Below are 18,440 nucleotides of genomic sequence, written 5' to 3' on the forward strand. Positions count from 1 at the left end.
CGAAATGTTTTCCCTATTGATGAAAAGGCTTATTCTGCATATGCCCGAGATGCTCAGGCATGTGCAAAAGGATCAGCCAAGAGCCTCCCGGAATGCATGACGTAGGTATCCCGGGAGACTCTGTGCTCCCATTTATTCTTGCTCGCCTAGTTGAGAATTAGGGGGCAGTGCTGCACCTTTTTTTTAACTAAAAAAACACAAACAAAAACAAAATTTAAATAAAATGGTCTATCCTTTTATGTAAAGTAGAATTCTGAGTTTATGTACGCTTTAAAAAAATTTTTTTGTTCCAAAAAACATGTACAGTTGGCAACAGCATTGGCACATTGGCAACAATCCTTCAACTAACAAATCTGTTAGTGACCAGATTAAAGCACTTTTTAAAAAAGGCCTGGAACAGCACAGTCTGGTATCTAAGTCTAGTATGTACCCCTTTTTAGTTGTATCATTACATGCTCTTTGGGACAAAAAAAAACTTTTATTGTGCGATGCAACCCCAACAAACTTGGGCTTATATACACAAAAAATAGATCATAATAACACATTAATCACGGGATACCCTAGGATACAAAAAGCATATTAAAGCTCTCCAAGGCTGGAGAGGATACACTTTCATCAGTGAAGCTGGCTGATTTAGCAAATGTGGAATGGATCTAGTCAAGGATTCAAAACATTTGCTAGCCAACAGCAAATGACTTTGAAGAAATGAATCACCCAGCTTCACTGATGAAAATGTATCCTCTCCAGCCTTGGGGGGCTTTAATAAATCAGACCCACTATTTCAGATTTCAGGCAGGCTGGATCCAAGGGAAAACTTGTAAAAAGCTTGTCTTTAAGGAACAAGGAATTGCTATGAGTGCATACTTTGACTTGACATTTTTGTAGGTATGTTTTTAGCTTGAGCTGTCATGCTGTACAGGCTTTTTACAGTAGGGAGAACTTGGATATGATGTTTAATCTGCTGGCTAAAACATAAAATTAATAATATTAGCTTGTATTGTTTCATACTTTATAAAAAGCATGAACAATCCAACTGTACATTCTCTGTAATCAGAATGGTCTATGATATTACAGGAATATATAACCATGTGTATGTTTTCATACTGTCAGACTGTTTCTACATACTATTCAACAATATACCAATACTCAGTATCTTTTTTTTCTTCATTGTTTTTATTTGCTTCTTGAATGTTGGAAAGGCTTTTATATAAAAAATATACAAAAGTTTAAAAAAAATGCATTATACAAGACAGAGTCTTTTATGTTGCAATGAATATGACACCAGGCTGCATATATTAGCTTCAACTAAAAAGTCATTATTACCCCTATTATTAAAATCCATCATGACTACCATGTTGCAGCGATATTTGATATCAATGCCACTATTAATCAAGAAGATGGAAATAGGGTTAAGTGCATATCCTTCCCACTAATTGTTAGGGACAAGAGAATCAACCAGTTAAAATTCATATTGACCCCACTTATTACCCATTTTTTCTCTCACACAGAAATATTTAATATATGCTGATTGTATGTTTTCATTGGTATTGTGAGACTCAGAAATGTATTTTGGTTTGGACATAAAAACATTTAGGATAAATATATGAAAGCAACAGAGGTTCACAAAATATACATATAAAGACTACCACAATGCAAGTTCAATAAATTTCAGAACTGCCTATCTCAATTTATCAGTCCTAATAATGTTTTGACCACTCTTAGATAAAAACATCCTTTTTAATATAAACATTATTTATATTATTATTTATTTATTATATCAATCCAATGAAAGAACATCAAAACAATTGAAATCTCAAACAACATCTCAAAACAATTGAAATCTCAGACAGCCTCGTGTTTTTTGGAGCATGTCCACTTCTTCAGGAGGAGGAGGAGCTAAAAAGCAAAATGTACAAATAAAAAACTTTCAATAAATATCACACATAAATTGTATTTAAATTTAAAAAATTATTTTTCTTACACTTACAAAATTGAACACTCCCCTCATAAATATAGGCAGGAGGACAGACAGAGGAATACACAAGAGGATACAGATCTCACCATCCAGTTTGGAGCTTTTCTTTTTTGTAAAAAAAAAAAAATTGTGCGTTTGGAAATTTAGGAATCTATGTATACAAAAAGTTTTAATCCATCTTATTACATGTTGCAAAAAAACAAACAAACCCATATCCGCATTAAAACTATAACCAGTGAATATAAATCTAGCTAATCATAATCACTAAATATAAATATATTCAGAAAAATAAGTCCTTGTGAATTAAACCAACCTACACTGTCTATTTTCAGTTCCTAATAGTCAACATTCCTTGGGAAGTGACCTTTAATATGTGCAGCCCACAATAAATATATTTCAAACTTTTATATAACTTAACCAAACAAAAATGTAATATGTTAAATAGTCCACAAGATAATTGATAAACAGTGATGTTCAACCATAAGAACAAAACTTTACAAATAAAACATCTACTTCCAAAAAGATAAATTTATCAACACCAAAATGAACCAAAGAAAATACCCACATTTGATGTCGGATGTTAAGGTTAATTAATTAACTGATCTCACATCAAAGACTAAAAAACATAATAATCCAGGTAATAGGTTATCCTTTTATATATATATAAGCCTCCTTATATAGTATCCCCCAGTCAATACCAATATCAATGTACTCAAAGATTGGTATTCACTGGGAGATACTATATAAGGAGGCCTATATATATATAAAAGGGTAACCTATTATCTGGATTATTATGTTTTCTAGTCTCGGATGTGAGATCAGTGGCAGAATCATGGTGGCAGAATCATGTTGTGGGAATATTTACTTCAGTGGGAACAGGAAAACTATTCAAGACTGAAGGAAAGATGGATGTCAACAAATATAGAGCAGTAACCCTAAATATACTGCCAAAGCTACACTGGAGTGGCCTAAATGGAAACATTTAAATATATTGGAAGGGACTAGTCAAAGCCTAGACCCCGAGCTAGTTGAGATTCTGCCATGACTAAGATTAGTGTACACCAACACAACCCATCTCATGAACGATTTGGAGCACTTTTCCTTTGAAGAATGAGTAAAAATTGAGTAAAAATTTGCCAAGCTAATAAAGACATATTGCAAGAGACTTAGAGCTGTGATTGCAGCAAACTGTCACTTCAGAATTTATTGACTTTTTAGGGGTGAATACCTATGCACCTTTGTGCAAAAATTGTTTGTGTCACAATACCAAAATATTTTTCACCTTCAAAACAGTAGACATATGATGAAAATAAAATGTTGTTAACCCACCAAAGACAATTTTTATTTTCAGGTTGTAATGCAACAGTACAAACACTTGGAGGGGTGAATATATTTGCAAGACACTTCCTTTCTTCTACCTGATCTCTACATCCTGAAAGTGCTTCTGCTGGAAGGAAACAAACCTTGAACAGCCTGGAATTGTTTTGATGTAACACATATTATAAAAGTGTTGATTTTCTTCATAAATTGTAGGGTTGATCTTTTTATAAATTTAACAAACGGGGATTCTGTATATACACTGCAGAAAGTATATATATATATATATATATATATATATATATATAACTGCAGAAAGACTTTTTTTTAAAGAAAAGTGGTGACAGAGACTCTAAAAAGGGACAATCTAAATCTGGCATTTGGTGGATGTATAATTTACATTATATATTTTGGACTTTGGTACATGCTGTTTTGCTCCTTATTACCCATGAGTGGATAAAAAAATATTCCTATTTTCAAAGTAAATATTTACACTGCAAGGTGAAAATTATTGACTATTTTACTAATTCAACACCATTTCATATATATAAGTGGGCAATGCATCATCCAACATTTCAGGTTTACAGTTATTGAATCAAATTTTACAGGCTGTAACGATGATGAGGTCATACATTTGCTGCATCAAAATTCTGTTGGCTACAATTCGGTGTGCCAAACCAAATCAATTAGGTTTGGTCATGCATTTATTAAATGGGGAAACAATATCAAAGTCTTATTTACGGTAATAGGTCAAGATGTATGGCAAACCTTCTATTTTGGAATGGCCAACCAGACTTAACAGAAATATATTAGTTAAATGTTAATTTAAATTGTTGTCACAGTTCCACCAAGTTTGCACCCTGGATACAAACAATTTAGAGCAGTGATCTAAATTACATATAGTATATCAAGGTAAAGTATTTTAATTGCTATTGTTTGTTTTACATACCATAAATAGATCTGAATTTTTTAAACATTAGAAGGTATATCTTGGGTGTTGATTTTTATATCATCTTCGTAAAATATGACTTTGCTCTACTCTGATGAAAAGGAGGCTATGGGATTATTTTACTATGGAATGTTCATCTTGCACAGTGAGTATTCACTTTACAAATGAAATGATATTAAACTGTAAGGGTGAAGCAATGTTTACTTTAAATACCCAATCATGTGTAGGGGAAAAAAAATATATATTTTGCTACAACATGGTTGGGTTTTTAAAGTGGACACTGCTTTACCTTACTTGCTAACATTTTCTTTCCAAAGTGAACATTAATTTTCAAAAGTGAACTCTCATTTTACTAAGTGGTCAGCCCATTTGTGCTGTGCTGTATTTACATGGAACTAAACAGAAAAAGATCCAAATGAGCTAACACTGTTGTAAGATAAATCATTCTATATTCCACAGCTATGCTTTTTTAGATAAATAATGAATAACCAGATCATTTGCAATATGATGTTTCTATTATCTTGTATCTCTTCTACATACAGACATAAAACCCTATCAATGAGTAATTTTCAGCCTTTGCCAGGCCTTCAATTGAGCAGAAAGAAATGGTACATTTCCGTCTACGCCTTCACTGATCTCCCCTTGCCAATTAATTGAATAGAAATGCCAAGACCTTTTCTTCTGAATGAAGTGCCTTGACTGTAATAAATGTACAGTTCTGTAGAATTATTTTTAGGACATGTTATTTTAAATAACAGAAAATTCTTATTTTTTTATGACTAAACTATATTAAAAGCTCCATTGTGCCACAGTGCCTGCAATACCCACAATACATCGGAACCCAGATCTTTTATGTACATATGAAGGAGTATTTAACAGAATGCAATGAAATGAGCCAGAAACATTTCAGATTTTGTTGGCATCTGTGAGCATTGCAATATGAGAACCATATGACTACAGGCAGATTGGTAGATCAGCTCAAGCATGTGCGCTACATCTTGACCTATGTCTGTTGGATGGAATATTGGGCTTTCTTCTTGATTTGTAAATTACTAGTGAGAACAGTTTTACAACAACAGCTTTAGAACTAACAAAGAAAATTCTGTTAAAACTATAAAGGTATAAATTGGTCTCAAATGAAAAATAATTTGCTTTGCAGTTTTGAAAATATGTAATAAAATTAACAAGCATATAACAAAAATGAATTCCAGCAAAATTGGGCTTTTTAAAGTAGAATTTCATCATTAGTTTATTCTCGATTTTATTACTATTTACATTGTCAGGCAATGCATTAAAAGTACAGCAAGTCAACTTCTCTGTAAAGTCAAGGTGGTTCTTTTTAAGTTTAAAATTTTTTAAGTTTAAAATTTTACTGATAGCAAGCTTTATAAAAAAAAATATCCCGAACACCGGATTTAATCCTTCTAGACCACCCTATGCTCATATGATTACTAGTCATTTTCAATTATATTTTTTTAACTGCTAATGGAGATGCCAAATTTTAAGTAGCATTGCTGGAAAAATATGGAATTACCTACGTATTAAGAACAGTTTTTTTCTTTTCAAATCCATCATTTTGTTCCAATAATGATGCAAGTAAGTTAACATTCCCACAAATATTTAACCCATGTAACTGAGACACTGATTTGTCTCACCCTGTATATAAGAACCACAGGACTAGTAGGATTAAACAAGTTTTGGCAACAACGTGTTACTGCTTAGAGGCATGGAAAATACATTTGTACATTTTAGTTTGGGTTTTCCCCTAAAACTATGCACTCCACTGCACCCCAAAATGTGGGCTGTTTAAAATTTTGACTGTCTCTAACATTTGTAATTAATATTTGCATTTTTTTCTGAGCACCAAAAGTTTGTAATGTTGCATGAAATTGCATTATTTAGTGTATTGCCCCAATCATATCACTTGTTATAATTTGATTGAACTGCTTGCTATTTTCTGTTCCAAAGCAATAAGAACTTGGATCTAACAAAGTGAAAATAGGCTGGAAACAGAATCTAAATCAGTGAGAACTGTGAAATGAGACAAAAGAAATGATAGGGACAACAGTATAGAACTAGGTGAAGGTAGTGAATTTATAGATAAAACGAAATGCAAGCAAACAGATTTGTTGAGCTGCAAGAAAATGACAGAAAACATATAGATTATGTAGAATAAAAGGAGAGAATATAAAAAACTAGAAAATGTAAAGTTTACAGGACAGAGTTAAAGAAACTCAATATATATATATATATATATATATATATATATATATATATGTTACAGCTATAATATTTAGGTATACCTAAGGTGCAAATAAAGAACAAAAAAATAAAAGCCAAAGAATTAGAAGTAATGTAAAAGGATATAATACAATGATTAAAGGCTATATTAATAAATACTAAAAATATGATGCAAATGATAAGATTAATATAGCAATATAACAATTCAGCATTCAATGGCTAAAAAAAAATGGTGTAAAGTACACCAACACCAGCACAAAGTTGGTTTATATTTTTATTTATCTAACACCAGTCAAATAAATCTGACAGCAAAATTTGGATGAACAAATAAAAAGAATACTTTTTTAAATACCCAATTATATGTGAGGGATTTTGTGAAAAAATAGACTTATTCTTAAGCTTGTAACAAAAAACAAACAAAAAAAAACGCAATATTGTCCACACTAGACCTACGGTTTTTAACCTATTAGAGATTTGCCTTTTCTTTAGTTTGCTTTAGCATTAGTATTTTAACTTGGTATATTTATTGCATGTACAATTTTAGAATGTAACCTGTTGACCTGAGCAATGCTGTTGAATGTAAAGTTTTGTAGGCGTACCCTACATGTAGATGGTCTATTGTGGCTCAAAAAATAAAGAATTTTAAAAAATATAGGTTGTTTGAAATAAACAAAACAATACCTAATAAACCCAGTCTCTCCTCCTTTAGTAAATCAACAACCTTGTTTTCTTATAATCTCTTAGTAAATAAAGGGGTTCAGCTATTATTATTATTTAAAATCAACTATTCTACTATAAATAACTATCACAGCTTGTTTTTAAAGCTGTTTTACAAATATGCAATACAGAACAACTCACAAATATAAAAAGTATAGAAATAAAAAGGTATAGAAATAGTCAAACAAATACCTGTTTTTGTGAATGGTCTTCGCTATTTTTATGTAACAGAAACATTTCCATTTTTTATTATGTTGTTCAAAATGAAGTTTTTATTTAGTCATTGTGGTGGAATGCTGCCAGTAAGTGACAATGTTTTGCCAGGGCTCTTGAGGTTTTCCTATTGTGGATTCTTCCTGTAGGAAGTGACAAAGTTCAAACTCTTGACCCAGTTTTCATACAAGGAGCCGCATTCATTCTGTGCCACATTTGTAACTGATATTCATTACTTTCATGGCTTTAATGTTACTACACAGACTGCTTCTGTTAGTTTTGCAGTCAATGATTTTACCATGGTAAAAATTTTAAGGCTGTATAAAACCTTGTATTTGTATAAAAGTATTTGTGTTACTTATGACAACCAGTAAGATACAGTTTCATCTCAATAAATTAGAATTTGTCCTACAGGTAATGAAAACCCAATATTCAGTATTTCAGAAAATGTGAATATTACAGAAATGTTGCCCTAATGAAAAGTATGCCCATGCATGCACCTAATACTTGGTCATGGAGGCAACCAGCCTGTGGCACTGCTGAGGTGTCATGGAAGCCCAGGATGCTTTGCTAGCGGCCTTCAGCTTGTCTGCATTTTTGGGTCTGGTGTCTCTCATATTTTTCTTGACAATACCCCATTGATTCTCTATCTGGGGTTAATCCTCTTGATAAACCCCATAGAGAATCTAGGTCAGATTAATTTGCTGGCCAGTCAAGCACAGTGATACCATGGTCATTAAACCACTATTGGTACTTTTGGTAGTGTGGGCAGGTGCCAAGTGCTGAAATCAGCATCCCCATAAAGATTGTCAGCAGAGGTACACTACAAGCAGAGGTACACTACACTCTACAATTTCCTGGTACATGGCTGCACCGACTTATGACTTAATAAAGCACAGAGGACCCACAAATTAGCAGATGATATGTCTTCCCAAATCATCACTGACTGTAAAAACTGGACACTGACTGTAAAACGCTGGACCTCAAGCAACTTGGATTCTGTGCCTGTCCACTGTTCCTCCAGACTCTGGGACATTGATTTCTAATTGAAATGCAAAATTTACTTTCATCCAAAAAGAAGACTTTGGACCACTGAGCAACAGTCCAATCTGTCCTCTCCTCAGGCCAGGTAAGACGTTTCTGACATTGGTTCAGGAGTGGCTTGACACAAGGAATGCAACATCCACTTCTTGTGAATTTCCCTCAAATTATATGGGCTGTGCTTCACAATCCTCCCAAAGCTCCTTGTGCACCTTTTTCTGCCACATTCTTTCCTTCCACTCAAATTTCCATTGATATGCTTAGATACAGCACTCTGTGAACAGCCAGCTTCTTTAGCATGAAATTTTGACCTATCCTCATTGTGGAGGGTGTCAGACCACATTAGAGAGTCGCCGGATATGGAAAGTCCCCCATATTAAACCTTTTCACAATATGTCATATTTAGCAAAGTTAAAAGAAATACACATAAAATATATATAACTCTGTGTGTAATGAATCCATATAAAAAATGAGTTTCGCTTGAATTGAATTACTGAAATAAATTGTGAAATAAGTTTTCAATTATAATCTAATTTATTGAGATGAGCCTGTACTTCATTGCTGAAGTATTACAATATAGGCCAAGCAATACAGGTGCAGGATAGTCATTCAAGCAAGAACTATAAAGTTGAAATAACTACCTTCCTTGTCCTACCAAAAAACATATTGGGTACATATATAATGGAGCCATAATGGAGCCAAGACGTTCTGTTACTATTACTATATCCCAAGTACAAAGCCAAATTTAAATAACTTTTTTATTATTTTTTTGCTCAAAAAGAGAATGTTAGTAAGCACTGTAATCTTTATGGATGATAATTTTTGTGAAGAAAAATGCTATTGGAAATTGTTATTATATTATATTGCACCGGAGAATACATTAAACTAAACATATTCTTGATGCAAGTGTTAACAGAAGTAAATAACAATCAATAGTGGCAATGCTGTGCACAAAACTCTTTATTGATGATTCAATATTCTATCAGGAACTTTTGTAGCTCTTAAGCATTTCATACCTTCTATTATTTAATCATAAGGAGTTTGAATGCTGTACTCAACCAGTGCAAACACTGGTTGGGTATCAGTGCTAAATATTCCTTATATAAAATTATAAATTATTTAATTTTTGACCCCTGGTACTGGTCAAACACATTTTAACATATCTTAATATAGCCTGGATTTTTCAAAATGTTGTTGACCTGTATTTAATTAGCAGTGCTTTGTATACCCTATAACTAACTTGATGATGTTTTCTGCATGATCTTTGTTAAGCTACGTACACACTTCCAATTATTATCGTTGGTAAATGAACGACGAACGATCCTGCACGATATCTGCGAACGATCGTATAGCACCGATCCTGTACATACAGATAACGACACGATCGTTCGCAGATATTGTACACACGATAGATGCGATCGTTTGAACGATACAGGAAGTGACGTGCACCACAGGAAGTGAGCGAACGTTCGTTCACCGCACATGTTCAGACCATGGACGATCAATGAACGACCGTACACACGATAGATGGTCAACGATCGTCGTCCAATCCGATCCGCCGGTCCGGTCGTTCATTTCCAACGACTATCCTCGTTCGTCGGCGTCGTTGGTTACTTATTTTACGAACGATTTTTGCCCAATCGATCGTTCGTCGTTCATTTCCAACGATAAAAATTGGAAGTGTGTACGCAGCGTTACTGTGCTGGTCACCTGCTGCAGTTTACTTCTGTGTTTACTACCTGATATAGTACTCTTGGTTTGTCTGTTACTGATTTCCAGCCTGCTTTAAACACAACTATGACTGATAGATACTGTAAGAACTAGACCAACCTTGGTGACAATTCTGCTAGTGGAATTTTACTTAACACTGCTTTCAGTTGTCTTTCTTGATAAACCCTTTTATACCTCCAGGACCAAAAAAGACCAAAGCATCTTAAAGAGTTATTCTTAAATAGGTTCATGACATGTGTATCTAGTACAACTGCTTGTTATCACATATTTGTAATTTCTTACACTACCCTTGTATTTTTTGAGATTTTTATACAATGACAGGTTTAAATGCATTAGAAAGGTAAAGGAGGGCTGCAGCAAATTTGTAATTATTTATGTATTAGGTGTTTGCAGGAGTTATACCTTAAGGGAAAGAAGATTGTTATTTGTAGCTTTAAAAGCCGTGGACAGGGTAAACATCAAATGCAGAAAAAAGGACATAAAGCTCAAAGCAAAACAAGACCAATGCAAAAAGGTACCTCCATATACCCATGAAGATTTTAATTAACTCATGAACTTTTAATTAAAACTATAATGTGTCAGAAAATGAGTAATGCCTAGGGGTTGTAAAATGACTTGGTTTTATGCTTCATATTCTGTCTTTCTTTTATGGAAGTAGGAAATTAAAGTAAAAATTATCTCCTTCCATTTGCCAACAACACGTAAAATTAGGACATTTTAAATGAAATAGGCTGGGTGTTTAGACAGAACAAATCTTAAAAGAAAAAAAAGTTTTGTTCTGAAGTCAGCAGAGTTATTTTTCTTTGCATTGATTGTTAGAGTGTAAATGTCACCTGTAATAAAACATCCACCCTTGCCTTTATTGCTTGTACTATAATAATTCTATAATGAACGTTGCTTATCGCTTCTTGGTATGGGTCACACCTGAGCCTGCCATTCTATAAAATAAAATGTTTGTTTCAGGTGACATGGCCTAGGGGAGACAATAGATTTTTCACCTTTTCTCATTGTGACTCCAGCGTTTCTGAATGTAGAGGACGCAAAGAAAATATCACGCAGATTCAGAACTTGTATTTCTGTATTGTTTCCCTGTAAAAAAATTAAATCAGAAAACTAGATACAAAGAAGAGATATGGTGACAACATAAGAATAGTGTTCATTGCAGGAGTTGAAACCCCATCTCTGGCCTCACCTGCTTATCCACTCCCAGCTGTATGACTCAAAATTGTGAGGTGGTTCCTAAATAGATTATTATGTGCCAAGTGCAGCAGGGGAATTTTAAATAGTTAAGATAGGATCACCTACATGGGAAAATTCCCTAAATATATGACACCTAATACTCCATTAAAATGACTGCTCCAAGAGACATCTGACACTGTCCAATTAACAGGGATTAACACTTAGAAATGGTATAACCGTAGTTACTTGATATCTGGTGAACTACATACCCTGAAAAAGCAAGTGTTGCAAAATACGTTGGAATATAAGGACTGAACCTATGAACAAATATGAACTCATGTTGTCATTTGTCTGTGGACTTGATTATTGAATGATTATACAAAGATTGTGTTGACATATTTCCATCTTTCTCAGCATATATGGGATACAATAAAATTGTTCATTATTTATGTATTTCTCTGATGTGTGTAACTTCTATATCACTAACCAGAAGACCCCTCTTTGAGATAAACCGGATCTGGGTATATTTGTTTTTCTTTGTAACCCCCTTAATAATGTTTAATTAAACCTATTCATATGCAGAATTGAAAATAATACCATCATAACTCTAGTGCTGGTCAGTGGTAGAGAAACAATGTTTTCATAGAGAGGGGAAAACCAAAAATGTTTCAAAGAAGAGATAAAAAAACAAAAACAAATCTCAGATCTGATGGCCACTAAGTTGACATTAGTGAACATGCCAGTAAATAGTGTCAGTGAATGGACACTTTTTTCCCAAAGCCCTGCTCATTATAAACAATTGTCATTTTTATCTTAGTGCTGCCGATTTTACCTGGTCTCTTCTAGAATAGACCAGAGACTAGAACAGAGCTCTAGTCTAAATGGACATGCTCCAACTCAAATATAACATCTGTCCTTTTTTAAGGTATGTTTGGAAAAAATCCTGTGAATGAATGTGAAAAAATAGTTCTTCTCAAGCAAATAAAATGAAGACATTTTGACATGTAGATAGATAGATAGATAGATAGATAGATAGATAGATAGATAGATAGATAGATAGATGGATAGATGGATTGATGGATAGATAGATAGATAGATAGATAGATAGATAGATAGATAGATAGATAGATAGATAGATAAATACATACTTAGAGAGATACATAGATAGATAGATATGTTGTTTTATTCACACATTTTAGTAATATCATATTCCATTAAAACCACATTAGATTTTCCATTTCACTTTGATTGGCACTTCTTCTTTGCCTTACAGGGCTTTTCTCAAGGTTATGATTCACTTTGTGCATGTGCATAGAGAGTTTGAGATTGTCTCCTAATATAAATTGCTTAAGCTGTTCTTCTTAGGGTGTGAAGCATGGAGAACATGATTTGAAAAGAATGATTTATGACAATACAATATCTGAAAGGTGTAGCATTTGATTTTCAGCAGCCATTTAGATTTCAACCGATCACATTACACTTTACCTAATTCCCAACTCAGAACAAAGCCAAGGAGAACATTTTTACATTTTAATTTAGCTATCTACCGCATGTTACATAAATAAAAGGGGGCACTGCATTTTCATGGTAAAATAAATCAGTTCACGCTATGTTGAAATTGCCAGTTTGAATGAATGTTATCGAATGGATAAGAGGACTTCTTTTGAAAGGCAATACTCCATTTCTCAACAAGAATCAATCAGATTACGCTGACCTTCATGTTGATCAGTAGGGGGTGAACACTGGCACTAAATCATTTTGATCCACAGATGAGATTAACATATTCATATTTGTTTGCCAAACGTGTGCTTTAATTTAAGCTTCATCTGATTGATGCCTGTAATTTATGCTGCTTAGAGCTGCACCATCGCTTTTTTTTTCTTCTTTTTTTTTTCTCCAAGCAAACAGGGGGGAGACTTTCTTGGAAACAGATAAAGGAAATAGAACTTAATTTGTAGCAATATGACTACAGCCACACATGTTCTAGAATTAATGTTCCTCATTAAGGTGAAAAATATCAGCTTTATGTGCATCACAGTTTTAATTAACATGGTCATCAGGACACGCTTCAAGTGCTTCAGTGCAAGCTTCCAAAAAGTTTACTTTTTCACCAGATAAGGTCTGAGATGGTGAATATGAAGAACATTTTTGGGGGGACTTTATGTGAATCAATAGTCAGAATTCCTGCAACATGTCCAAACATATCAAACACAATTCTTCAGCTAAACAGTGCATTGAAAACCAAAACACAAACACAGATAAACCGCTTTAGGAATCGTGTTTTTTAAGTTATTGTTTTGCCTAATTGTTAAATATATAGAAGCTTATTTTAAAAATGTGGGGATCAGATAGCAGACCACTAAATATTTGTTTACCTTCTAGTCCTGATTGCACCTTTTAAAATCATCAGTTAACTCTGTGATCAGTGACTGACCAATGTAATGTAATTGAACTAAATTGCTGAGACAAAATCAGAAACACATTTCTAATATAGAGGTACAGAGCTGCTAACAATGTTTTGTGTTTCTCAATAACAATTACTTTCTGCACAGAGAAATAATATGTCAGAGTATTTCAACCTCTTCTATCCAAAAATGAAAAAGGAAATTAATCCCAATTCTATAAAAGCTTTTTATATGGAATGTGGAAGGATAAGAACTTCTGCCAGATTTATATTGCTGTTTGTGCTCCTATTGAGGAAGCTTTCCATCACTTACAAGTATTTTTGTCAGACAGAATAGAAAGTGCCTCCACTAAGGACACATACAGTTTAAAACCTTTGAAAGTTTATAGTATTGTATTTTTTTTTTGTTATGTTTGTAACCATTTTGATGTGTTTATTTATGTTGTTATATTTTGCCATTTTATCCAAAAAAGATGAGTTTTAATAGGAGAATGGTTTAGACTCCATTTGAATTTATGAATGTACATTTTTCAATTTGCAGAAAATTTCAATTTGCAGAAAAGCTTTTGCACAATTTGATTGGTGGAATGAGTGACCTGGTTCACCTAGAATTATGGATTAGTGATCCATTGTTTGAAAAGTGGCCAAAAAATGTATTAATATAGCTGCCACTTTAATGAAGCCAGTTCTAGGTCACATGTCTGAAAAGTTGGGGTGGTGCAAGAACATCAGTGACTTGTGTTTATGTGTATACAGTTTATGAATTTTGATGTAATCTCCAGCAAAGGATTTATGTTTATAATATAGTTAGACACTTTTCGCATCCCATTTTACTAGAATCCACATCTCCATCTGTACCTACAAAGCAAATGTAAATAATTACCAACAATTTATAGTACAGTATTGTATTAAATTCTTGACCAGTGGGAAAATTGTCACCCTTACAGATAACTGAAAAGATCATTGGTTTCACTTGAACTGACCTGAAAGGTACAGATTTACTCAAAGAACCCCTTGCAACTTCTAAAGGAGTCCTAGGGTTCCACGGAACCCTGGTTAAGAAACTCAGGGCTAGATAATTTTTTTTTCGTTTTGAATAGAGTGTGGACATGTATAAACCACTGACAGTTTCTTTGTGGCTGATTCAGGCCACTTTTTCAAGATTTCTCCACTTTCAATCCTCTTAACAACAGTTGTGCAGCAATAACTGTGAGCTAGCTGCTTATATAGCGACTGTCTATAATTTTCTATTTGTCTCTTAAAAAAACAGGAAAAGTTACCAGTATGAAATGAGTAGTGGTAATACATTCAATTTTCATTAATAGATATAGTATTAATGTCAGGAAATTGGTGGACTACAATGACAATGAAGTTTAGACATTGAAAGTTCCTTTCCCATCTCCTCCTTTTCCTTCCGAACTACCCTCGACATCTTATGCCATATTTCAGTCAATTGAGGATGTCAGGTCAAAACACAATTAAACTGTACAAAAACAGAACAACTATTCCCAATCAAGGGGTTCTGACATTTCATAATTTGTTGCTTGTCTTTCAGCTACAAATATGGGGAATGAATAATATGACTATGTCTGTTATTTCCAGAGGTCATGTCCTATGGCCATTGCCTTGTTTTCATACTAATTTATAATTTAACTTCCACAAGGAACTCCATAATTACTAATAAATATCTTCCTAGACCACACTCATCCAATTTGGCAGAAATAATAATAGCTATACTAAAAATAATACTTTGCAACTGGAAATATGATAATTTATGCACTTGAAACAATTCTCCTGTTTCAGGCAATGAACTTACATTGGAGTCCTCATTACAGAGCTGTCATTTTTTATCAAATGCCAATATTCAAACTTTATTAGAACTGCTATATCAGCAGTGGTGTACTATGAAAATAAAACATCCTTTTTTCTCATTTGTTGAAAAGAAAGGAATTACAAGAATATAAATGATGCTCACCACATTTTGTAACACAATTAACCATCACTAGGGGATTAGGGTCTGATAAAGGGGGACATTGGATCAACTTTTCATTTGCATTTGGTCACATCATTGTGTAACATCATAAGTGACACCTAATTTGCCTACAACTAAACCTTCTTAGAGCTACCATAATAATATTAATGTTTATAAGAATTTATGGTACAGGAAGCAAAGACTACAGAGGAAAGTACTGCAAAACCCTCTCCACCTCTTTTTCAGCATATCACTTCTGTCTTATGTGTACTTGAAGATTGGGTGACCTCTTTGTTTAGAAAGCCAAATGTTGGATAGTTAAGGTAACTATTTCATGTTTCAGCTAGCTTTGGAACCATTACAGGTACAATCTGACTTACAAAAATATTGCCACCTAGCAGTATCTTATTGAGGTATTGCACTGCTGGAATTAGGCTGACATAGTAAAGAGACAGTAAGAGTGGCATTAACTTAGTCATAAAGTAGCGATAGGAATGATTATCTTGGTATCATGACATACAGCAGCCCTCCAAAAGGGCCAACTCCAACTCCAAGAATCCTTTTATCAAGCCCTAATGCATCGTCATAAAACAAGGCAAAGGTCATTCACAGAAGATCAGTCGATCGATAAGCGTAGTACATATGGATAAGGCAAAGGCAGGTCAGGAACAATCCGAGGTCAGGACAGGTAGCAGGCAAAAGTAGTCAGAAACAATCCAAAGTCAGGGCAGGCAGAGTTCAGGCAGAATCAGATGTCAGACTGGGTCGCTATTAGTAATGACACAACAGGTTGATATGAACCAACACACAGCAAACGCACCCAAGCACACTGTACCTACAGAGGCTTTTAGCGGGCAATGGTGATCAGGACAGGTTCTCCTTAAATGGCCAGAGTGCCCAAGGACATTGTGCCACCTGGCGCCATTTGATTGGAAGATGACTGAATCCCCTGCAGCTAATCAGAATTCAAACTAACTATGTCCCGCCCTGTGGCGAGGCAGCCGAGTGCCGAGTGCTATAGAGGCAAGTGTGGTAGCGCGCGCACCTCTTCCTACAGCACCCCTGGGACGTTCCCTACTTTGCATGTCTACAGGAGTGCTGAGAACAAGAACATCTCTGTTCACGTCCACAGGGATGCTGGGGATGCCACCTAGCCGAACAGTAGTTCTGCCAGAACGTATTCCTCTGCCAGCAGGGAGAGAAGCGCTGCGAGCAGGCTTTTCCACAACCATTCCAAATGGCCCATAAAAATAACTATGAATTTCAGCTCATTACTAATTCGAGGTCTGCTCTTATCATCAGAAAGATATTCAAACATATGACATAACTTGCATTTGCAAGCAGAATGACCTTTCCAGATATTAGGGCCTCTGAAAGGGTCTTCCCACCAACTAATTATTTTACAAGAAAACAAGCAATACTTTTTCCAATGGCTGTCTTCTAAAACTGGTAGGACATGACCTATCAGATAGAAAACCTAAAAAATTCTTTGTAGGAATATTTCTCCCGGGTTTCCTGCAGTGTTCTGTATGATGCCAGTACGACGTCTATATTTGGCATCAACCCAATAATATCCAATTTCCTAGAGGGTAAATGAGTATAAACTAAGATGTTAATTCTTTACTGAGCAACAATAAGAATTTATTTATCAATGATAATAAATGTAAAAATATTACTTTTCTATAGCCAGCATTTTATCCTATGAACCTTGTGCTTATAAATTCCTGGGAAAAAAGTAGTCTTTAAATGTTTTTTGTTTATCAATATGTCCTGATTTAGATCTCATGTTAAAGGCTGCTAATATTAAATTGCACACATGATGTTTTTTAGTGGATGACAAAAGTCCTAGGTTTTCCCATTGCTCCATACTGCCTTCTTCTCGATTATATATTTCAGTGTTATCAGCGATTGAATGCAATATATAGAGGGCAGGTTTCTACAAACAATGGTGAAATTTATGTTTCTAAAGAGAAAAAAAATGGTAAACCTTGCAGGTCAACCTTGGCTTCCAGATTGATCAAAGGGTTTTTCCCCAAACCCAAATAATGTAGATGCTGGTTTCTATGTAGACTTGAGTCGTCTGAATATACATGTTCCTCTAGAGAAACTAATCATAATTCAAATTATAATTTAGAAACTATTAGGAAAAGTTATCTGCCTACTACTACAATATGCATAATATGTCACAAAGTAAGGTGCTCCATATAAATACCAAGGAAGGAGACATGGAACTGATGCCTAACCCTGGCATACCAGATATACATCGGAGTTCCTAATGATAAAGATTAGTGTTGATGTTCGAATTCGGGTTGTCCCTATATTCGACCCGAATATAGCTGTTCGAATTCGGGTAGACCTGACCCGAAAAACACAGGATTCGACAGCAAAAATTCAGGAGAAAAAAAAAATTTTTTTTTTTCTTAAATTATTTATTTCGTATGTTTTTTTTATTTTAAACTTGTTCTTTTTTATTTTTTACAGGTTATCCGACAATGACATTATGAATCTTAATGTCATTGTGGGATTCCTGGACCATGGGAACTTTGCGGTCACAGCTAATTGAAAGCAGGTGCCTTCAATTAGCTGTAGCCACAGGCAATACAAGGGCAATAGAGGTTGAATGGAGATACTATCTCCATTCATACCTCTACTGCTCTGTGATTGGCTGAGAAATAGGAAACCCTGATGGCAGCTCAAGCAT

At 34.3% G+C, this 18,440-nt stretch overlaps 1 long non-coding RNA gene across 1 annotated transcript in view; it reads right to left on the reverse strand.

Moving 5' to 3' along the window:
- Window positions 1-7,402: 7,402 nt before the first annotated feature.
- The window catches only part of LOC140331973 (uncharacterized), a 22,807-nt gene continuing 11,769 nt past the window's right edge, over window positions 7,403-18,440 (reverse strand). Inside the window, exons 2-3 of the long non-coding RNA XR_011920999.1 lie at window positions 11,183-11,273; window positions 7,403-7,555 (exon numbers count right to left, since the gene is read on the reverse strand). This is a non-coding gene — a long non-coding RNA (uncharacterized lncRNA). The remainder of the gene's footprint in view (window positions 7,556-11,182; window positions 11,274-18,440) is intronic.

This window comes from Pyxicephalus adspersus, chromosome 5, assembly GCF_032062135.1.
Source record: "Pyxicephalus adspersus chromosome 5, UCB_Pads_2.0, whole genome shotgun sequence".
Lineage (NCBI taxonomy): Eukaryota > Metazoa > Chordata > Amphibia > Anura > Pyxicephalidae > Pyxicephalus > Pyxicephalus adspersus.